Genomic DNA, 25,298 nt, shown 5'->3' with positions numbered 1-25,298 from the left:
ATACAGAGCATATATATAAGTAGTGTTTATAATATGAGAGAGACAGAGAGAGAGAGAGAGAGAGAGAGAGAGAGAGAGAGTTTAACCTCCATTCAACACAAATTAGGTCATTTTGGGACTAACAAATGGTTCAATTTTATTTTAATAATTCACTTGCGTGTGGATTTTCTTTGGGTCCTTTTGGTAAAGACCCCTACGACGCCAGTAAATTATTGAAATTAAATTGAACCATATGTTAGTCCCAAAATAAACCAATCTCTCTCTCAATTCTGGGGGTTGATAACAGTTCAATTCCGCTGTTGGTCTAGATAGTTCCTCAGGGTTTTCCAGTGTGCCTTACAATTGTCACTGGCACAGGATGCAGGCCTGGTAGGGAACAGCATCTAGTCCTTCGGATTGGACAAGAAATGATAGTTGGAATTTGAAATAAGAGCTGGGCCCTTATTCACGAAAACTTAAACTAAGATACAATCGAAATTTTAAGAAATACTGCAATTCGATTAGCTGACCAGTCAGTAAAATCAATTTGCATATATCCAATGAAGTTGCAGTATTTCTTAAAATTTCGGTTGTAACTTAGTTTAAGTTTTCGTGAATAAGGGCCCAGGCCAGAGTGCCACTGTCCAGGCAAGATTTCACTCACTGCAAGACATATACCCGTCTTTATTAGCCCAGTTGGTGCAGAAAAGTAGGACGTTAACACCCTTTCTATTTCACATAATATTAAACTTTTGTTATTAAGATATCAGTCTCAGCAACAGTTTTATCTCTCGTTCCTGCATAGGGATGGGGATAGTCCAATCCCCAAAAGTCTAATAATAATTATGGAAGATGTGTTCTCTCTCACAAAATAAAAAGAGGCCCATTTAACTCTATTGTATGTAACTTATATTGGAGAATTTTGTCAGTGTGGCTGCAAATGTTGGGTTACTCACTTCGCAAAGTAATAAAGTTACTTCTGTACATACAATCTGATTACTTTTTTTCCAATCCTCCCCAAAATCCAATTTTTCCTACAATGGCCAGAAGATAACACTGTTAAACTCAGTAATTGTGTATCTATAAAATTTGTACCTTGTGTTAATATGTTCAATTACTAAATGCCAATCAAAGAAGAAACACTGTTGACATTTGGAGAAAATAAGTCATGGACAGTTTCACAGAAATTTCTCCTGGCACTAGTGGAACTGGTCCTTGGCATATTTTATTTTCACTCCACAAAACATTGTTGTTGTCAATGGGGAGAAATTCTGAACATTGACAGGTTTCATCTCTTGCTTCTATATTAGGAATGAAATCCTACATCAACACTTTTTTTAGGCCCCCAAAACATGTTTCCTGACATTTAATTTCGTAGTATTCTGTGGTAGATATCTTCTGTTATAATCCTACATTACTTCTGGCGGTGTGTGCATCGTAATATTAATACAAGACAAACACAAAGTCATATAAACTAGTTACTCTGGGAACTTCATATAAACTAGTTACTCTGGGAACTTCCAAAATAAATGGAAATGGTGTCCTAGAAATGAAATATAATGGAGCGCTACGGCCTACTGTCATATCAAATTCCAACATCTAGGAATCTTTTATGTGCACGCCAATGTATACACTGGCTAGGGACAATGCATAGTCATTTGGATGGGAATGAAATGAAATGAAATGAAATGGGGTTTAACGTCCTACTGTTCTGCTCCTATGCTGGGCTAATGAAGACGGGCAGCGGCGTTACGGCCTACTGCCAGGGGATCTTTTGCGTGCATTCCTATATATACACGGGACCTCGGTTTTTCGTCTCATCCGAAGGACTAGACAGCTGTCCTTGTCAGGCCCTCCGTTCTGCACCACTGACAAGTCGAAACCACGTCGGAAAATCTGGATGAACTTTCTCGGCCAATGCAGGGATCGAACACCCGACCTCCAGGCTAGCGAGCCAGCGTCTTAAACTAGCCACCGCGGCTCCTTCATTTGGATGGGATGAAAAAAAAAAATCGGGTCCTATGTACACATTGTTGTGTAATTTAATAAAACCTTGACAGTACTGGAATTCCAATATGTCAACATTCTGACCACACACATAGGATGTGTAACATACATTGACACCGACCAACTAGATAGAGGCTAAAGAGAGAGAGGGATGGGGTTTAATGTCCACTTGACACTGGGGAATCGAAACCACTCCACTTTATGACATATGCCCATCTTCATTAGCCAAGTCAGAACAGAACAGTAGAACATTCTGGGGCCTGTTTCACAAAATTTTAACAAAGATAAAATCCAAATTTTAGTAATTTGATTGGATAATATTAGATTGATTTTAGTGCTTAACCAATCAAAATTGAAATATCTACTAAAATTTGGATTTTATCTGTAGTTAAGATTTCGAAAAACATGGCCCAATTCATTTCATTTCATATACACTTCTATGTTGCTTGATAGTTATGCAGCATTGTATGGAAAGGAGACGAGGCACAGCTAGTGTTGGCATGAAAGACAAGCAGACCTTATATTGTCAAATAGATTTCATTTTTAACTCTCTCAACAAGACATAAGTTATACATTAGGAAATTAAACAAGTGTCTTATCGTTTTCTGTCTCGAACATGCTGTGCTACATGCAGTTCTCATATCTGTAAATAAAATATTTTTCACAAGGAGGTATAATGAAGGTAGCAGAGGCTTAGGATTATCCTGTAATTTGTGCAAAAATGAGAGAGAGAGAGAGAGAGAGAGAGAGAGAGAGAGAGAGGGGGTTTAATGTCCATTCCACACAAACTAGGTCATTTTGGGTCTAACATATGGTTCAATTATAATTCAATAATTTGTTTGCGCGTAAGCGTCTTTAGCAGTGGGAGGAAACTGGAGGACCCGGTTTCTACTTCTTTCATTTGTAGGAGTGACGTTGAATACGTGATTATGATACTGGCCCGCTAGTCTGAAGGTCGCCGGTTCACTTTCGGTGTTCATCAGGATTTGTCGGTGGTGCAGCAAGGAGGGCCTGTTTAAGGACAGCTGTCTAGTCATTTGGATGGGACAAAAAAGCGGTCCTGTGTATACATTGTCATGGATGTAAAAGATCCCTTGACAGTTGGAATTTGATATAAGAGTAGGCTGTAGCACAGCTATCTGGGCAAAATGTCCCTTATAGCACACTGTATGGCATATGCCCCGTCTACATTAGCCCAGTCGGAGCAGAACAGTAGGATTTTAAACCCCCATTTCATTTCAGTTCATTTCATTTAGTTTATACTCCCAGATTTACAAACCTAGTCATATGAAATGTTGTGTCTGAGTATATTCTGAATGTCTGGACACACTAGGTTATTTTCAGCCTAATATGTTTCAACATTATAATATGGGCGGGTGTTTAACATGTGCACATGGCATCATACAGTCCGTTGTTGAGTCAAGTGGCGTCATTGAGTCAAGTGGTATCATTGAGTCAAGTGGCGTGGTTTCATTCCCCACTTGTACGTGACAAGGAGTAGGGTCGCCTGTCTAACCTGTAGGTTTTCTCTGACTGCTAAAGACGCACAATAAATTAAAATTGAGCCATGTTAGTCCTGAAATGACCTAGTTTGTGTCAAGTGGAGTTAAACCCTCCCTCTCTCTCTCTTCTCTCTCTCTCTCTCTCTCTCTCTCTCTCTCTCTCTCTCTCTCTCTCATTGTAATGCAGGGCAGACTAAATACATGTGAAACGGAATGATTACTTTATCATACTCTGTCTCCGTCAAGCTGTGCTATGAAAGGTCTGATATTTGTAAATGTCTACTTTTAACATTTTAAAAACCTGTTCATCTTTAACTGCTGCGATACAGATCAGGATTCAAGCATGGGAGTACGAAAGTGTATAAAATAAATCTATCAAACAATAGCGTGATTACTAATGATACCAGTTGAATGATAGAAATAGTTTGTAGACAGTATTATTAGGTAATTTATTGGTCTTCTCGCTAAGAGGTCGATATGTTTGATTTAAGAGCGACTTTAATAACCCAACAATTCATTCAGAGATTAAAATATCGCAAAAAGTGCAATAATAAAATAAAAAAAAAATTCTCAGACATTTATAGAGAGAGAGAGAGAGAGAGAGGTGGAGTTTAACTTTAATGTCCACTCGACATAAACTAGGTCATTTCGAGACTAACATATGGTTTAATTTTATTTCAATAATTCGCTTTAGCAGAGGGAGGAAACCAGAGGACCCACTAAAAACACACAAGGTTGGACAGGCGACCCTACTCCTTGTCACATACGACCCGGGAATCGAAATCACACCAACTGACTCAATGACAGACCTTATGATACAACGCGCACATGCTAACCATTCGCCCATCCAACCCCCCCCCCCCCCCCCCGTCAGACATTTATACTCTCAGACTCTATAAAGATAACTGTAGTGGGGGAAAACATCGCCCAGAGTGTTTTTTTTAATCCATTTCTCACCTGTGCTGTTTGTTACTTATCAAGTGAAGAGTACAGGGGAAGAATGTTTTAAGTCACATTTTTGTCTTTTCGCATAAAAGGCAAAACAGAAATTTGGACGAGAATGCTTGATGTGAACAGAACAAGTGGGTTTAATTACAACTTCAAAATGATGTTTAATACGAACCTTAATTATCAGTATAACAACTGACATCCACTTTTCAGGCAAATTAAGGTTAAATAAAGGGTTCGATGGACTTGTATTGTCCGGGATTCCATTTCAGATGGGCCTTGGTTCAACTTGACTGTTCCACAGAAAGCTTATACAATTTGCTACAAGATGGCGCCATTAACTGGGGTTTGTTGAAAAAGTGACTTAGATAATTCTTCCCCGGGGCTCTTCATGTGATCTTTTAAGACTGAAATTGAGGTGGTGGTTTTATGGATTTGTGGTGTTATAATCGTTATTTTTTTTCTGTGTGAGGACAGTAGAGCTTAGTGTTAAGTATGACATTTGTAGACTGAACCCATAATCATATTTAGGTTACTTCCCTTCATAGGAACTCTGTGGTAAGCCTGGGTAACAGGAGCTACATGTAGGTCTGCCATCTTGTTGGATCCATGAACATGTATTGTTATAATAATAACAATAACAATAATCACTTTATTTCAAAAGGTTTATGCAAACTAAATGAATACTTTAAAAACTGAGCAGCGGCAGATCCTGGATTTTCTGTGATGGAGTGGAGGGGTCAAGAAATTTCCAGTCTCCATATTGAATGCTTTAGATACCAGTTCTGTCAATTTTCGTCCTCGGTCACAAGATGTAAACAGGCCGGCTAGGGCTAATCTCAACCCTAACCCTGGACCTAGCCCCAATGCTTACCCTAACCGTAATCTACAATCTCGCTAACAATCACGTGCCCTAACCTTATTTACATCTCGGGGAACTTGACAAAAATTGAACTGACCTTAACAAATAGATTTAGTCGTTATCAATGCTCTAATTGATAAGAATTAGATCAGAAATGCAATTTATTCATATACATGGTTTTAATATAATTTATATATAAAAATCTGATTTTATCAATGTGATGTGACAGCTTGACAAATTTCTTTCTTCCTGCCTTTTGTTTCATTCTACATAACAAAATGCTAATGAAATGTGAATCATAATAATAATAGGGTTGAGTTCAAACTAATGAAATATGAATCTTTGATATTAATAATAGGACTGAATTCAAACTAATGAAATATGAATCTTTGATATTCATAATAATTAATTAATTCAAACTAATGAAATGTGAACCAATGATATTACCGATAGGGCTGAATTCAAACTAATGAAATCTGAATCATTGATGACTGAATTCAAACTAATGATTATTCTATTATGATTAAATATTTTGACAAAGATACAACGTAAATATCTTAGTAATATGAACTCATCACATAGAAGGTGGTTTTAGAAATAAAGGAAACAATTGGCATGGAGTTCAATACTTTGTAAAATAAACTTTTGTAAATTTGAGACTAACAATGATTATTCTTTCATCTACTTTTCATAAAATTCCATGAACAGCAGCTTGTACATGGTGGACTTCAGTTTTTCGTTGTAGGTATGCAGGTACCATGCCTGACAGGCATGCACATACTGCCTCTAGGATGACTACTAAGACGTAAAGCTACTGGAGTCAATAACTTGATAAAAGAAATCAAACTCAACAACTTGATTAAAGAAATCAGGGGGGGTGGATGGCCGAATGGTTAGCGTGCGCGCTCTGTATCATAAAGTCTGTCATTGAGTCGACTGGCCTGGTTTCAAATCCCCGGTTGTACATGACAAGGAGTAGGGTCGCCTGTCCAACCTCGTGGGTTTTCTTCGGGTCCTCCGGTTTCCTCCCACTGCTAAAGACCCCTACGCGCAAGCGAAATTATTGAAATAAAATTAAACCATATGTTAGTCCCGAAATGACCTAGTTTGTGTCGAGTGGACGTTAAACCCCATTTCTCTCTCTCTCTCGATTAAAGAAATTAAACATGTAAACAGATATTATCATTCTAATTTTGAAGAAAATCAAACAAATACCATAAAGGTAGTGACTTTAAAATCAAGTTCAATATTTATTTTAACATAAAATCTGATAATATTGACACTGTAGACCAGTATAAATTTTAAATTTAAGCCAAATCAAGATAAAACATTGACAATCTGATCTTAGATCAAGCGCTGAAAATCAAAGTAAATAAAAAAAAACTCCAAGCATTTTAAATAGTTGTGTACATTCTATATCTAGGATAATAAAGATATTTATAATGTAATCTGTTATTGTCACTAGAATATATTCTATATTCTCCAAAAATCAATACATATAGCTTTAATTCAATAATTAAAGAATTTTTTTTTTATTTGTATAAATAAAAAGTACACTTTTTTCTTGTATCAACATTAAATTCCTAATATTCAACTTATGTTTCACGAAGTTCTTAATGTTTCACTAATTTCTTAATGCTTAACTAAATATCTAATGCTTAACTTAATTCTTAATGCTTAAATAAATACCTAATGCTTAACTAAATACCCAATGCTTAACTAAAAACCTAATGCTTAACTAAATACCCAATGCTTAAATAAAAACCTAATGCTTAACTAAAAACCTAATGCTTAACTAAATACCCAATGCTTAAATAAAAACCTAATGCTTAACTAAAAACCTAATGCTTAACTAAATACCCAATGCTTAACTAAAAACCTAATGCTTAACTAAATGCCCAATGCTTAAATAAATACCTAATGCTTAACTAAAAACCTAATGCTTAACTAAATACCCAATGCTTAACTAAAAACCTAATGCTTAACTAAATACCCAATGCTTAAATAAATACCTAATGCTTAACTAAATTCTTAATGCTTAACTAATTTCTTAATGCTTAACTAAATATCTAATGCTTAACTTAATTCTTAATGCTTAAATAAATACCTAATGCTTAACTAAATACCTAATGCTTAAATAAATACCTAATGCTTAACTAAATTCTTAATGATTAACTAAACACCTAACACTTAACTAAATTCTTAATGCTTAACTAATTTCTTAATGCTTAACTAAATATCTAATGCTTAACTTAATTCTTAATGCTTAACTAAATACCTAATGCTTAACTAAATACCCAATGCTTAACTAAAAACCTAATGCTTACCTAAATACCCAATGCTTAAATAAATACCTAATGCTTAACTAAATTCTTAATGATTAACTAAACACCTAACACTTAACTAAATTCTTAATGCTTAACTAAATTCTTAATGCTTAACTAAATTTTGAATGCTTCACTAAATCCATAATGTCTCACTAAATTCTTAATGTAATGTTGGTTTGAATTCTTAATGCTTAACTAAATACCTAATGCTTAACTAAATACTAAATACCTAATGCTTAACTAAATACCTAATGCTTAACTAAATTCTTAATGCTTCACTAAATCCATAATGTCTCACTAAATTCTTAATGTAATGTTAATTCAAATTCTTAATGCTAAATTAAATTCTCAATGTTGCATTAAATTCTCAATGTTGCATTAAATTCAATGTTGCATTAAATTCTTAATGTGTATTAAATTCCTAATGTTTCACTAAATTCTTAATGTTTTGCTAAATCTTTAATGGGTATCTAAATCTTAATGAGCAAATAAATCTTAATGTTTAAATTCTTGATGTTTAAATTCTTAATGTTTTAATTCTTAATGTTTAAATTCTTGATGTTTGAATTCTTAATGTTTTAATTCTTAATGTTTAAATTCTTAATGTTTAAATTCTTGATGTTTTAATTCTTAATGTTTATCTATATCGTAATGTGTAACTAAATCTTAATGTTTAACTTGGTGTTTAAATTCTTAAAGATACATTATGTAAGATTTAGATAAAGAGCTAGCCATTCTTGCTGTAATAGTTTGAAAATAGATAATGTAAAATGAATAATTTGAAAATTACATTCAAATCACTCTATTCCAAGCAAAGATATTAGCCTTTGAAGGTTTGACAAGACGTGTGCAATAATTTCAACCCCCGTACTGGTTGTTCGAAGCTCAGTCTCACTCCTCGATTTTTAGCTTAAATCAAAATATGGCTGAACAGTTCTAATCTATTTAATATCAAAGAAATCCGATGCCATCGAGAGTTGATTATGACCTGGATAAGTTAATTAATGTCTTAATTAATAATTTAGATAACATTTCAGGCCTAAAGAAAGACCTGCAATAGGCAGATTTAGCTCTTGTATAATGTATGTTTAATGTTTCACTAAATTCGTAATTCAGTTTTGCCATGAATAACCATTTGTTTAATTTACTTGACAATAAAACTGCATCAATTTATCTTAGCTGTATTACTGTAATTTCTTGTGCATAAAATACACATGTATAAGAGATACATTGGAGTTTGCCAAAGTTTTTCAAGGAAAGATATAAATGAAATGTCTATTTAAAGATGAGACATTTTTTTTGTTTTTTTTATTTTGCCGTGAACATCAGCCAAAAAGTATGTCTTGTACATTGGGTGATTGGACAAGATTAGTTGATTTTAACACACTACGGAATTTAATATAATAAGCTCGTCAATTCTTGTGTGCAATGTTTTGTTAAAATTTTAAAACTTAAATGTTTTGAACAAACAGCTTTTGAGAACTGCAACTAATTAATTAACTTTTGTTGGGTTTTTTTCATGAAGAAATTGGCAGCAGATTTTTTATTGAAATGAAATGAAATGAAATGGAGTTTAATGTCCTACTGTTTTGCTCTGAACTTGGCTAATGAAGACGGGCATAGCCATACAGTGTGCTATGAGGGAAATTTTGCCCGGACAGCAGCACTAGGGCCTACTCTTATATGGAATTCCAACTGTCAAGGGATCTTTTACGTGCACGCCAATGTGTACACGAGACCTCGTTTTTTTTTTTATCCCATCCGAATGACTAGATAGTTATAACCTTGTGAGGCCCTCCATCCTGCATCACTGATAAGGGTGAACCACGCCGAAAAATCTGGATGAACTTTCTCGGCCAATGCAGGGATCGAACATGCGACCTCCAGACTAGCGAGCCAGCATCTTACCCACTTAGCCACCGTGGCTCCCAGATTTTTTAACAAATATTGAAATTGGTGTGACCTTATTATATATAACAGTGGCAGTTTAGGTTTCTGATTTCATCTTTTGAACAATAGACACTGATCTCTAGACTAACATACCATCGTAACAATAGACACTGATATCCCGATTAACATACCATCGTAACAATAAGCCCTTGTGGATTGTAAATAAAAGAAATATCATTATTCACAGGAAATGTATAAAACAAGAGTTAGTCTTAATTACATAAAACTTTTAAAATACATATAACATTTCCTTGCGTTAATCTCATTACATGAGAAAGGTAAAGGAAAATTTAATATCGTGCACTAGAGAAACATGTAACGACAATATTCTGTAATGTAAACGAGACAAAAAAACAAAAACACTACTCATGTACTCGCAACATATCATGTTCAAGTTAAAACACTTTCAGCAAATAAATATTGGACTGATTTACAACCAAAACACAGCGGGGATTGTATGGTTAGTATGTGCATGTTGTATCATAAGGTCTTTTATTAAGTCAACTGACATGGTTTCGATTCCCTAGTTGTATCATAAGGTCTTTTATTAAGTCAACTGACATGGTTTCGATTCCCTAGTTGTACGTGACAAGGAGTAGGGTTGCCTGTCTGACCTAGTGGGTTTTATTTTTAAAATAAAATTGATCCATATTATTACGTTAGTTTGTGTGAGTGGACGTTAAACCTCCCTCCTATATACCCACCTATATACCCAAACAATTTGCATCTACACATCTATATAACCAAACAATTTCCTTCTTGTATGTTCATTCCAGTGGGGTGGGGGTGGCTAAATGGTTAGCTCATGCTCGTTGCGTTATAAGGTCTGTTATTGAGTCAACAAGTGTGGTTGTGATTCCCTGGTGACAAGGATTTTGGTCTCCTGTCCAAACTTGTGTTTTTTTTCCGGGTCCTCCAGGTCCCTCCCACTGCTAAAGAATTATTGAAATAAAATTGAATCATATGTTAGTCCCGAAATGACCTAGTTTGCTTTGAGTGGACTTTAAACCCTCTCTCTCCCTCTCTCCCCCTCTCTCTCTCTCTCTCTCTCTCTTGTAGTTCATTCCAACTTGGAAACGGGACCTCTGTTTTTAACGACCAGACAGAGTTACTTGCCAGGTCCTCCATCTTGCACAATACGTATAGATGATGAAACATAATTTAAATTCTAATATCCCCAAGGTTAAAGTTGATAATTATTTATTAATCATATTACATGTAGCAGGTATAAATTAGCCGATCTATTGTATAGTTACACAAACTTTAATACAGTTAAAGATATTGACTGACACGTGGGGACTATTGACATTACACAATGGTAATTGTCTTGGCTTCACGGGAATATTATATTATACGTAATAACATCTGTAACTTGTTACTGTCAATATCCTTTGACGCAGTTTTGTTTCTTCAGATGGTGGCTGTCATTCTTATTCATAGTGTTATGCTATCAGCATTTGTCATTTGAAAAGTATGACCTGTGTCTGTAGACTGTAAATTGTCGCGTTTTTGCATAGCTGACAAATGAAATGTGGTTTTACATCCTAATTTTTCCACGACAATCAGGCTAATGAAGACAGACACATGTCATTTGAACAACAGGAACCGGTCTGGAAAACTCAGTGGAAATGTCTTGGTTAACATTGGGATTGAACAGAGAGAGAGAGAGAGAGAGAGTTTAATGTCCACTGAACACAAACTAGGTCATTTTGAGACTAACATGGTTCAATTTTATTTCAAAAAGTCACTTGTGCATAGGGGTCATCAGCAGTGGGGGGAAACCGGAGGACCCGGAAGACCCGGAGAAAACCCAGGAGGTGGGACAGACGACCCTACTCCTATTTCACAACTAACATATGGTACAATTTAATTTCAATAATTCACTTGTGCATTGGGATCTTTAGCAGTGGGAGGAAACCAGAGGAACCGGAAAAAACCTGGGGAATTGAAAACCAAGCTGAAGACCCGGAGAAAACCTGAGGAATCGAAAACCAAGCCAGTTGACTCAATGACAGACCTTATGATACTACACGAACATGGTAACAATTCCTCATCTGACCCCCTGAAACCAAAAACATCCTGGTTAGTGAGCCAGCACCTTACTCACTGAACCGCTGTGGCTCCCTACAAGCTTAATAGAGACGCATAAATAAAATGGGGTTTAACATCCTACTGTTCTGCTCCTACACTGGACTAATGAAGATGGGAAAATGACATACACTTTGCTATGAGAGGAATTTTGACTGGACAGCAGTGCTACAGCCTACTCTTATATCGAATTCCAACTACATGTACATGCCAACATGTATACAGATCCTCATTCTTTTTGTCCCATACGAATGACTAGGGATTGTTCCTTGTCAGGCCCTCCATCCTGCACCACTGACATGGGGAAACCATGTCAAAAGATTCTGATGAACTTACTCTGCCAATGTGGGGATCGAACATGCGACCTCCAGACTAGCGAGCCAAAGACAGATAAAAAAAACTCTCATGAGAACATTGGTGAATGAGAGATTGCCCAATTCACATTTGATTCATAATAAAACACATCAGAATTCTTCAATGGAAGACAATCTAAACAAAACTTCCATGACTTGAAAGTATTTAATTCGAAATCTCCTTGGGCTAGTAATTTCAAAACTTTGATTAATTCAATTTCGATACCAGTAAAAAAAAATTACGAGAAAGAGCATCAACTTTTAATGAAAAAAAAAAAAAATGTTGCCAAAAATCCTTGTAAGGTGACTGATGAAAATATGTTATCGTATAATTAAGTTATAGATTTTAATCCATTATTACCCACATCAATCTTTCAATCTACCCTGATCAATTTATCAAGATGCGGATAAGAGCAGATAAACAGTTTAAATAATTACACATTCATATGACAGGTTCTCATGCTGCAGGCTATAGGTATTGTTCTAGCATTGACAAGAGATCAAGAGGTTTTCAAGATCCTTAAGATTGAAACATAAGCTCCTTTTGGTGTTATATCGATCCTTAAGACATAAAATGACGTTATGTTTGCGATTGATTTCTATCCTTTTTTTTTAAGATTTGCAAGTGCATCAAATTGAAATTGTATCTTTGCTGCTGCACTAAAGAATTTCATCAAGATTTGAATGGAATTTGAGATATGATACAATCATGTATGTATGGCTACTGTTGATTCTGATGCTTGTATGCAATGTAGGGATAATCATAGGATTTTTTTTTTCTATCAGAATTTTCATTATTTCAGTTTTTAGGCCCACAGTAGGCTAAGGTGTTGATCACATTGGAAATTAGTGCAAGAAACCACTGTAACCCGGGTATCATTTAATCTTGTGTATTTAGCACTAATTTCTTTTACATTCAATTCATACCAAATCTTTGTTTAAAATTTTTAAAAAAACACCAAAAATCATCTAATTTGTACTCGTATCCAGTTTAAAGCTGACCATTCAATTTTGATAATGAGTGTCCAATTTACAAGAGTTTAATTTCTTGACCACTGTTCAAAAATAAACAACGCAATAAAGTGTTGTTCACATTGGGAATTAGTGCAAGAAAGATTGTTGCACATATTCCATTTTATCAGTGTCCTCCCACAGCTAAAGACCCCTCGCGCAAGCAAATTATTGAAATAAAATTGAACCATATGTTAGTCCCGAAGTGACCTGGTTTCCTCCCACTGCTAAAGAACCATACGCGCAAGCAAATTATTGAAATAAAACCGAACGATATGTTAGTCCCGAAATGACCTGGTTTATGTCAAGTGGACGTTGAACCCCATTTCAAGCTAAACAAAGTAGAAACGTCTAGTTGGCCAAAATTTTTCACACGAATTATCATTATTACTATCCAACAATTTACACTTTTTGGTATCATATTAAATATTATAGTACATTATTTGACATTTAATATTTAATTCTATTTCTGGTAGTTGAATAAGACAAGGATACCAATCTTTAGTCTCCATCTACATGCCATTTAGTGTAGATGAAATGAAATGAAATGGGGTTTAACGTCCTACTGTTCTGCTCCTATACTGGGCTAATGAAGACGGGCATACACCATACAGTGTGCTATGAGGGAAATTTTTCCCGGGCAGCGGCACTATCGCCTACTCTTATATCGAATTCCAACTGCCAAGGGATCTTTTACGTGCATTCCAATGTATACACGGGACCTTGGTTTTTCATCTCATCAGAAGGACTATTTAATGTAGATGGATTTATCGCTAATAGTATAAACCTACGCGAAAAAGAAGAATATGTAATGACTTTATACTTATATTGATATACATCTGATATAATTAGATGGAGTAAAAGATATCCTATCCTTTGAAATAAGTGTATATCATACTAAAGTTAACTATCTCGGTGAAAACGACTCCTCCATTGTACAAAGGACAGTGGGATAGGTCAGCTAGTTTAACAGACTATTGACATACAAAAACATCTAACAAGTCATTTTCACAGCTGCTTCGTTAACTGTGTGAGTATTTTTTTAAAACAGCGAATCAAAGAGGAAGGTCATTGCTGAATACGAATGAAAATGAAAAGGTGTTCAGTCATCTTTTTCATCCCCAGAAAAAAATGGGGTCAACATCAAAAGAGGGGTCAATTTGACACTTAAATAAGCTGTTTATTTATCAACAGCCAATGTGACCTGATTGTCAAAACCCATTGGAGATAATCTCTTGCTGCTTGTGCCCCGATTGTCAAAACACATTGGGGATATTCTTTCGCTGCTTGTGACCCGATTGTCAAAATGCATTGGGGATATTCTCTGCTGCTTCTGACCCGATTGTCAAAACACATTGGGGATATTCTTTCAAGCTGCTTGTGACCTGATTGTCAAAATGCATTGGGGATATTTTGTTTAAGTGGCATTTAGTAACTGGATAAGAATAACACATGACACAATTATATGGAATACAAGTTACTTAAAGAGTTTATTACAGCGACGTTTCGACGAGGGTTCTCCCGTCTTTGCCCTGTCTCTGCTGCTTTTGACCCGATTGTCAATACACACTGGGGAGATTCTCTTGCTGTTATTTACATATATATATGAAAGTTTCGCATTATCTAGCCTGGTCTCTAATTACTTGAAGTAACTAAATCCCTAAGAGCATTAATCTCGGTACCAACAAATCCATTGGTTTATTTCTGCTTAAAGCCATATAAATGCCGTAAACAACATTTCAAAGCTTGTGAGAGGTTGGAATCCATATGCCGTAAACAACATTTTAAAGCTTAAAGGGAGAAGTTTGGATCCAATAAGGTCAGATATATTCCAATCCATAATTCATACTTTATATCATGTATTGAAGACACCATCATCCTGGGTTTGAATCTCCTGCAAAAATTCCTAGATCTGCCTTGTCATTCGGATGCGACCAAAATTCAAGGTCCAACAGAAGACATACTGGTTAGAACACAAAAGAAAGAACCCTTGGCAGTTGCAATTTAAAGAAAAGTAGAAAGAAATTCCACTGTTCAGACAAAATTCTCCCCCTTGCATGACACACGTACAAGTAACCGTAGAAGTAAAATTTATAATGTTAATCTCAAATTGTGCTGTGCTGACGAAACTTTGCACACTTGTTTTATTAGCCCAGTCGGAGCAGAACAGTAGGACGTTAAACCCATTTCATTTCATTTCATTCGAATTTAATTTGTTATTTCAAAATATAGCATGTACATGTTTCAAACTATCAGTATTTTCCCAGTTGAGTCAGAATATAGTTGTTCTAAAAGGAGGTGGGGGGGGAGGTCGGCATTATGTCTAGTAAGGAAGCTATTTCATCCCAAACTTTGTACACTTGAATATAAATGAGAATGAAGGTGTGCTGAAGTGGGTCTTTGTCTACATCATTTGATTCAGTAAAATAACACGTTAAGAAACGAGCCTTGTACTACCATTTTATCAAGGACTACTTCCAGATGAAGACCACTTCAACTAATGGTCCTATGTTACAGAGTTGATGGTACTTGAGACTTCAACTTTTTTACAAGCCCAGTTGACTATTTCCGTTTCATTCAAGGTATTTTTTGCCGGAGTAAAAAGGTTTGAAATGACGCACTGTTAAGCTACTTATTCAGTACTGAGGTAATTGTCTCGTAAAAACATGGCCGTCTTCTGCATTCATTTGTCAGTCCAAATGTCAAGAGCTTCGACACTTTAGTAACAGTTATCAGGATTTGATTGCCAGAGAGAGAGAGAGAGAGAGAGAGATAGAGGTTTAAGTCCACTCAACACAAACTAGGTCATTTTGGGAATAACATGAATGAATGGGAGAGAGAGAGAGGGAGGGTTTATTGTCCACTCGACACAAACTAGGTCATTTCTGTACTAACATATGGTTCAATTTTATGTCAATAATTCGCTTGCGTGTAGGGTTTTTTGGCAGTGGGAGGAAACCGGAGGACACGGAGAAAACCCACGAGGTTGGACAGGTGATCCTACTCCTTGTCACGTACAACCAGGGGAATCAAAACCATGCCAGTTGACTCAATGACAGACCTTATGATACAACGCGTACGTGCTAACCATTCGACCTCCCCACTGACAACCATAAAATAACACAATATAGCTTCTCAGTAGATTTTAATATTGCATAATTAAAAAAAAATCAAACAGAATTGATCCTAATCAGCAGAAAAAAAATGAGAAAAAAATATAACTTAAGAAGTTAACATGTAATTAATCAATGTACATGTTTCAATACTCATTAACTATTCTAACAATGGGGGGTATAAAATCAATGCAAGAAAAACCTGATCAAGGTCAATTAAACATGAATAATACAGCAAGTAATTCAAGTACCGTAACCGATAATAAAGCAGTTGAAACTACAACTCCCCACCGTTACAACATAATAATGGTCCATTACTAATAAATAAACCAGAACTATTACTTAAATATTTACCACTCCCTCCGGATTGAATGTCTAAAATATCATTGGTATACTAAATTCTATTTCTGTTTGATCTAAAGCAGTTAGAACTATAACTTCCTATCATTATAACACATCGTTACAACATAATAATGGCCAATTACTAATAAATAAACCAGGGCTTTTACTTACAAATTTACAAATCTCTGTGGATGGAGGGTGGGTGGGGTGGAAGGCCGAATCATTAGCATGTGCGCGCTGTATCATAAGGTCTGTCATTGAATCAACTGGCATTGTTTCAATTCCCCGGTTGTAAGTGACAAAGAGTATGGTCACCTGTCAAATCTCGTGGGTTGTCTCCAGGACCTCCGGTTTCCTCCCACTGCTAAAGACCCCTACGCGCAAGCGAATTATTGAAAAATTGAATCATATAACTTGGCTCAGAATAAAGTAACTTGAATGAAATTTTCAATATTTTTCATTTTACATTATCTATATTTAAGCTATTATAGCAAGAATGGTCAGCCCATTATTTAAATCTTACATAATGTATGTTTAAAGAAAATAAATCTAGACTAAGTCTCGAATATACCAGTGCCCTGGTTACCACAATGCACACATCTTGTTAAAACTACAAACAGTGATAACTTCTTGGTTCATAATGAAGTGATTTGAATGAAATTTTCAATATTTTCATTTTACATTATCTATTTTTGAGCTATTATAGCAAGAATGGTCAGCCCTTACATAATGTATCTTTAAAGAAAATAAATTTAGAAATTAAAAGGTCTGATGAATCTATTGTATCACCTGTATAAAAAAAGAATTAATACCTGACAATTTGAAAGATATAAATTTATAAATTACATGTCAGATATATTGAATATAATATTACCTTTATAATTTGTTACAATCCCCCCCAAAAAAAACACCTTTATATAATTTGTAAATAATGAGATCAGTTCTATTCTTCAAGGGGGGTTGGATGGCCGAATGGTTAGCACGTGCGCGTTGTATCATAAGGTCTGTCATTGAGTCAACTGACGTTGTTTCGATTCCCCAGTTGTATGTGACAAGGAGTAGGGTCGACATGTCCAATCTGGTGGGTTTTCTCCAGGTCATATCCGGTTTCCTCCCACTGCTAAAGACCCCTACGTGCAAGCGAATTATTGAAATGAAATTGAATCATATCTGAGTCAAGTGGAGGTTAAACTCTCCTCCCCCTCTCTCTCTCTCTGTCCCATTCATTCATGTTAGTCCCGAATTGACCTAGTTTGAGTCAAGTGGATGTTAAACTCTCTCTCTCTCACTCTCTCTGGATTACATGTGTAAAATATGATTGGTATGCTAAGACCTATTACAATTTGATCTATGAATATAACAATATTAACAGGATAGTCTCTCTCTCTCCTATACAAATCTCATCTTTCTATTAACATGATTGTGTAGATTCGTTCACCCGAATATGAAAGGATCAAGGACTAAGGTCATGATATAAGGAGTGTGAAAAGACACCTTTTTTTAAATTAAATTGGTGCGTGTCAATAATTTATTTAAAATAAAATTTTTTCGACCTTTCTGATATCTTTTTTAAAAACGCCTACCTGGTGGGCCTTCTGATATCTTTTTTTAAAACGCCTACCTGGTGGGCCTCTTTGATTAAAATCAAGAATAAAATTGTCAAGTTTTGTTGGATTTATGTTGATTTGATCGTTTTATTGTCAAATTTTTGGGATTTATATTGATTCGATCGTTTTATTGTCAATTTTTTTTTTTTTTGATTTATGTTGATTCGATCATTTTATTGGATGAAAATCTGTCTTCGTCCAAAATGTACATCTATAACCGGTTTTATGCTCTGCTGTCGACACAGTCAACCAAAAGTAAAACAAAAATTAGTACACAAACTGCCCTCCATTTAATTTTTCTAAGCAATCACTTAAACTGTACAGAGGTTGCCGCAGTACTTTTTTTTGTCGCTATCCTGGAGGTTGCGTGTTCGATCACTGCATTGGCCGGGAAAGTTCATCAGGATTTTCTGACGTGGTTTCCCCCTTGTTAGTCGTGCAGGAAGGAGGGTCTGACAAGGACAGCTGTCTAGTTGTTCAGATGGGACAAAAAACTGAGGTCCCAGTATACATTGGCGTGCATGTAAAAGATCCCTTGGCAGTTTGAATTCGATATAAGAGTAGGCCATAGTGCCACTGTCTGCGCAAAATTTCCCTCATAGAACACTGTATGGCGTATGCCCGTCTTCAATAACCCCGTGGGAGGATAACAGTAGGACGTTAAACCCCATTTCATTAACCTTTTTGTTGAAGTTCAACTCCTTTAAAAATTCAGCTGAATAAAACCTGAATTCATCTCGGTTGCGTTATTTGTAAAGATAACATAATGTTAAAATTGGAACATGGAATCACGAGAGAACTTCAAACAATTACAATTTTCATATTATATCTGTTAACTTTGAATAAGGAATAATTCCTGGAAAAATGATATAGCAGCCTGTAATTGAAACACAAATTTCAAATAAAAAAAAACAAAACAAATCTGGATTCCAACTTCCAGAAAGAGATATATTATCACGACATGGCAATCCAGGAATCAAAGAATAACGTAAGCAGAATGTGAATGTTATTAACCACTAATTCAAACCAAAAACCTGTCAAAGGATGAGATATAAATGACGTAAATGCCTGACACTAAGCAATATTTCGAGAAGTTAACAGCCTAATTGCAACCATGTAGCAGATAATATTTGTCCTTTTTATTACACTCTTGACATTTCTGATCCATCCACTTTGGGGATAGAAAACGGGGGTATAATTTTACTAACGGAAATCTTCAATCATGTCAGCGTCTGAAAGCAGACGCACAATAATAAGACCCTGACCAAGATGAAAAACGGGCTGGAAGACTGGAATTATTCAATGTCTGTTTGATAGAATACAAAGTATCAAATATCTATCATAATTAACTCTTCCAAAGTTATTCAATATTTATTAATTTTACTCGCTATATATAATCGAGTTAATGTGGCATGCTGGTATATCTAAAGGGATTTTATTAAGGGACAATCGACAAATTTCTGCCCATCGTCAATAATACTGAGAAGCGTTCTCCATTTATAACGAGGTATTTCACGCACCAGTGGACTTAATGTATGTGTCTTAACCTGTACGATCATGTACTAATTATGATGTAACATAAACATCTACATCGTGTCAAACTGTTTGTTGTGAAATGGTGTTAGCTTTTTTAATAGTTGAAAGAACATGAAAGCCATCTTATTTCATGTCATTATAATTAAATACCCATGCACAGATTTTACAGCAGAGGTAATTTCAAGGTTAAAGAAACATGGCTGCAATATCACCTGTTGTGGAAGCTAAAGACTGTCCCACGGGTCATTTTTTGCATTAGATTCTCCCCTTGCCCCCAAGAAAAACTTATCTGAATGCATATCAAACATTTGACTTTATTGTTTGAAATAACTGTGTATATTGTGTCCTGTCTTGTGTAAATTTTAATGTGTGGTTCAGTCTCCTGAACTTACTATCAAGAGAGAGAGAGAAATGGGGTTTAACGTCCACTCGACACAAACTAGGTCATTTCGAGACTAATTACTATCGAGAGAGAGACAGAGAGGAGGGGGGGGTACAACCTCCACTCAACACAATGTAGGTCATTTTTGGACTAACATATGATTCAATTTTATTTTAATAATTTGATAGTCATCATATAGTGACGATTCATTAAGATGCCTTTTTGTAGGGCTGTATATTGCAATACTGAACTTTGGCAATAGGTATCACAATCCAAATTTTGGTGTATCAAATTTGTGTATTTTACCCAAAACAAATTGCAAAAGAAACCAATGCAGTTTGGTTCAATCATACTTATTTTAGACAAGGCGAAATGACGTAATTAACATACATGTAATTCAATATGGCGGTCTCGAAGAAGTTTCAGGGGTTGATATGTTTAACTAGTGTTTTCAGCAGTGGGACAATAAATGGATTTTTATTCAAATCTTACAATAAAAAGTGGTAACAGAGACGAGATGTTTGGAAAATAACAAATTTGCCCAAACCAATTTTAAAAACTTTGTTTTTTATGTGGTATACCGGCCAATTTTTTCAAAATGGCTTCCAAATTTGGTAATAAAATGGCATTGTCAATATCTCGTAAGACATGACTTTTACTATGTCTTTTTATGGTTTTCGATGTCTCTGAATTTAAAAATAAAAATCTATCAAGGCGCGGACCTTCCATATAATAATCTATCTGCATACAAAGTTTATGAAAATACACATTTAAACAACATTTAAATATGGTCTACCACCTTTAGGACTCACCCTTCAACCTAAAAATAAATATGGTCTACCACCTGTAGGAATTTCCCTTCAACCTAAAAATAGATATGGTGTACCCCTTGTAGCACTTTCCCTTCTACCTAAAAATAGACCGTTTATCGGAATTTTTGATTAAACGTAAACTTTCTTGTATAAAATACTTGACTAATACACCAGTTGTTAATTTGTAACACATTCATATCTTTCTACATGACCTAACAATAAATTGTTCATTAGATAATACAGAATTTAACACTTTATCTTTCTACATGAACTAACAATTCATTGTTCATTGGATAAAAACGGAAACATTTTTTTATAACTGTAAAATAATATACGAATTATCATTTTATATGGCGTATTTTTACTGATAATCAAATTAATCATATAATGTGGGAATTTGAAACACGTTTTAACATCCTATTTTCCCCTCCTTTTTCTGGGATGAACTGAAAAGATGGATGGTAGTTTCAAGGAGTCCCTACACTAGTTAATGTGTAGTGATGCATTTACGTCGTTTTTGATGAATTGTTGAGATATATGCATAACCTAAAACCAACAGGATATATTTTTGAAAGCACCATTTACAGCCAGAAACGAAATTTCGAGCCTGGTTAAAGAGAACCCTGTCGTTCCCCTCACGGAGCAAAGACCAGTCCGTCCCTAGATCATATAAGTATTGTCTAGTGTCCATTGCTGACAAAAAACAGTATACAGTGGCAAATGCAAGAACTTGTCGTGAAATGAATAACAGAAATGTGGTTCTCTCCTACCCAGCCCAAAATTTCTTTTGAAAAACTCACTGTAAATGATGTTTTCTATAGTATGTCCTATTGTAATATTACAGCCCTAGAAAAGGGCATCTTAATGAATTGTCACCATATAATGACTATCAAATTATTGAAATAAAATTGAACCATATGTTAGTCCCAAAATGACCTATTTCTCTCTCTCTCTCCATATGATGACAATCAAATTATTAATCAATCATAGTAGTGTTGGCTAACAGTGCACATTCTAATTGTTTACTTCGACATGTCACTTGGACAGTGTTTATAAAATTTACAAGGTTTCTTTTTAAGGAGAAATGAAATCTGAGAACTAGAATCCATGGCATCTGACAGACAAGTTGAATCTAGAATAGACCAAACTCTTTTTACATTCCCTTGTCCTTTTAAATCAGAATTTGCAATCAAAAGTCTGCTCCGTTGCACTATATTCTCACATAACAGCTGTGCGGCTATCATTCAGAGCAGTGATGTATGCATTTTCTGTCAGCCACACTTTGTCTGCTTGAAAAGAAGAACAAGCACTTGCGCATTTATTATCTATTGTAAGCTTGACGTTTCATTACATATTTTTACAGTCAAACATCTAAAAATCTTTAATTGTTGAAATAACAAAAAGCAGGATGCTCCCACACTGAGAATCGATACAATATGAGCAGGAATCTATATAGATTTTTCGATAAAATGGCGTTATGAGCCAATAAGAATGATTAATTGAAAGGCAACCCATTCTAATGAATCGATCATAACAATATTGTGTGCTTGCATACAATATCCTTATTTCGGGAGACAAATTGGTTTGCATAGGTAAAAATAAATAACAAGATTTGTACTGAATTAAAACCGTAATAGTTTTTCAAAAGTAGAACTAGGATATGAGTCATAATTCTCCACAAACTACGTGCAGCATCGTGAGACACCAAAAATCAAAAATGCCACAGGATGTTCAATTAATGAAACCTGCTCAACTAATGAAATTTTTCAATCATTATAATGATTCTACACGTCTGCAAACTGGGGATTGAAAAGTCGAATAATTTGTTCAAAAAGTTCCTGAAATCTTACACACATGAAAAAAATATTTACACGCATCTGTACTGGTGCGTAAAACGAGGAAACGTTGTGCATATATCTGGTTAGGGCTAAATGATAAGGGCAGCTCAATTTTTTTTCATAGATCACAAAATGTAAACAGGGCTAGCGCTAATCCCAACCCTAACCCTGGACCTAGCTCCAATGCTTACCCTAACCCTAACTTACAATCTCGCCTACAATCTCGCCAACAATCACGTGCCCTAACCTTATGTACATCTCAGTGGCGACCTTGACAAAAATTGAGCTGGCCTTAACAAATAGATTTATCCACATTTATCTTTAATATAATTATTTTTTTGTATGAACAAAATACCTGCTTTCTTCATTAAAGTCTGATATCTTTCTTTTGATTAAGTTACCATCTTTACCCCATTCATATATTCACAATTTCGTTCTTAGTATTTCAGCAGACATGAATTTTTTAACCGTTTTATGTGAAACAAAAAAGATGCCTCTTTGCCTTTCCAAATTCCATAAAAACATGATGTTAGAAGAACACAGAAAAACACAAAGGGATATTTGTGTATATTTTTCACATAAAACTTCCAAAAAAGAAAATATATTTCTTTTAAGCACGTCTGCTTCTTACGTCCATTGTAAAGTTAATTTGTTGAGGCTGTCAATTACCTGTTTAAAACTGCAGAAATAAACTAATTTCCAGAATAAAATTTGAATAAACTGAAGCCAATAAACGTAGTTAATTCCATACTCGTCTGAGAATAAATGTCCTTACAGCCGCCTTTCAAGGTTTCCATGCATAAAAAACATGTAAAAGCTATGATAGGATATTGAGAGATGAATACTCTAGAAGAACATGACAATTACATCGAAAAAGTTGATAGATCGAGGATAAAACATATAGCAGATCAACAATGTCATCTCCAAATCCAAAAAAAAATTATCCATTTATATTCGGTTAGAAGGCCAAGTAGTAATTGCATTAGTAAAACCATGGAAAATTTGCTTGACAAATGATTGACAATTCAAGTTTTACAATGACAAAAATACACTCGAAAGCCATCTGTGTTTCGGATCCCTGAAATCTCTGCAAAAATCTCGAAATCTTAATTAATTCAGTTCACTGGTTTCTTGGAAATTCTTTTTGTAGCTCAAAATACATGAATACCTCAATGCAAATTGAAGTTTTATTTTATATGTGTCAGCAATTGCATCATTCAAATTCATCTGGCTTCCAGTAATTGATAAAAATAATTTGTTTGACTTGAATTTCATGAAGCGGTTGCGATGATACAAAACATTAAGGACAAAGCCAATAGAAAATGGCCAATAATCAAAACCAAACTAACATAGCAAGAAATTTGAAATTCATTCACTATATAAAACAAAATCCCATGAAAGATCTAAAAGGGAATTTCTTTTCTGACTTTCAGATGGCTGTTTCCCTTGACGATCGTCACATGGAGGAAATGTAGAAGCAGGTGAGTGGCTACAAATTAGTTCTTGATAAATGAGAAGAAAACTTGGTGCAATATCGCTCATTGGTATTACAATTCTCTTAGATCAATCTTCATCGGTATCTAATGACAATACTTCAACCATTTCAACAATAGTAAGTCAGCCACACATTGACAAGCTAGTAGATTTGGTGTCTGGGCCATTCGGAAATTCTAACACCAAATTTCTGTGCCGTTTCTAAAAAGGAGATATATTTTTGAAACGAGAGAGAGAGAGAGGAATTGGTCCAAAAATGGGTCTGATCACTATATACAAGGAATGATTAACACAAAATTCTGCAAAGTCTTTTAATCAAAAAATATGAGACATCATTTTTAAAATATATTAAAATTGATATATCTAAATGTTTCAACATAAATTGTATAATAGTCTACCAGAAACATAATAAGTTTCCACGTGTAAATAAAACTCTACTCAGAAAGAAATATTTAAATCATTTTGATGTAATTTAATGGTCAGAATTTATGAAATGAGCTTGCAGCTACTTTTTAAGACCACCATCACCCAGCTTTAACCCTAACCAGTTAGTTTCTATTTAAACTGTGCACTAACATCAGTGGCCAAAATGTCCGTCTACAGATTTTGCTAACATTCAAGTAATCTGACATATTTATGGATTTGTTGCCATAATTTCTACATCATCATCCCCCATTCTGTATCGCAAACTAGTATTTTCCTTCATTGAGGACAATTATCTGAATAGAAAGTTCAACAAGAACGATTTTTTTAATGACGCAATATGTCGGTATAAACAACCTAATCGGGTAACACAAAAACCCATTTATAGCTCCTGTTATTCACTACCATCATAACATACAGCATCAAAGAAAGGGGTGAACTTTGGGCAAATTAGCACTAATTAAGCGTTTTAGCAACAAATAAACATCTTGACCTTTCAATAACGAACGATAATAACGTATTAGGCTCTGTGGAAATTGGTCATATTATCATCACAGACGCATTACACCCTTGGCTGATGTCTGATCTCGGAAACTTATGAAAAAATAATGCTTACAGTGTGCTTTGCGGTGGCTGTGGGCTGTGGGTTTTTAGGCAGCTGACGTTAGGATACTATTAAAGAGTTGTAATATTTCGTAGTAAACAAATGTCAAGAAAATAAACT

General features: G+C 34.9%; 2 protein-coding genes across 2 annotated transcripts in view; one reads left to right on the top strand and one right to left on the bottom strand.

The window, feature by feature from the left end:
- The window catches only part of LOC126813376 (uncharacterized), a 126,365-nt gene that overhangs the window by 437 nt on the left and 100,630 nt on the right, over nucleotides 1–25,298 (top strand). The window contains exon 2 of the mRNA XM_050539144.2: nucleotides 24,091–24,138. The gene's annotated coding sequence lies outside the window, so the exon portion shown is untranslated. The remainder of the gene's footprint in view (nucleotides 1–24,090; nucleotides 24,139–25,298) is intronic.
- The window catches only part of LOC126808473 (uncharacterized), a 230,454-nt gene that overhangs the window by 141,643 nt on the left and 63,513 nt on the right, over nucleotides 1–25,298 (bottom strand). The gene's annotated exons all lie outside the window — the stretch shown is intronic.

Source organism: Patella vulgata, chromosome 1 (assembly GCF_932274485.2).
Source record: "Patella vulgata chromosome 1, xgPatVulg1.2, whole genome shotgun sequence".
Classification (NCBI taxonomy): Eukaryota; Metazoa; Mollusca; class Gastropoda; family Patellidae; genus Patella; species Patella vulgata.
Note: the sequence above shows the minus strand (reverse complement) of the source record. Positions and strands in the feature narration are given on the sequence as shown.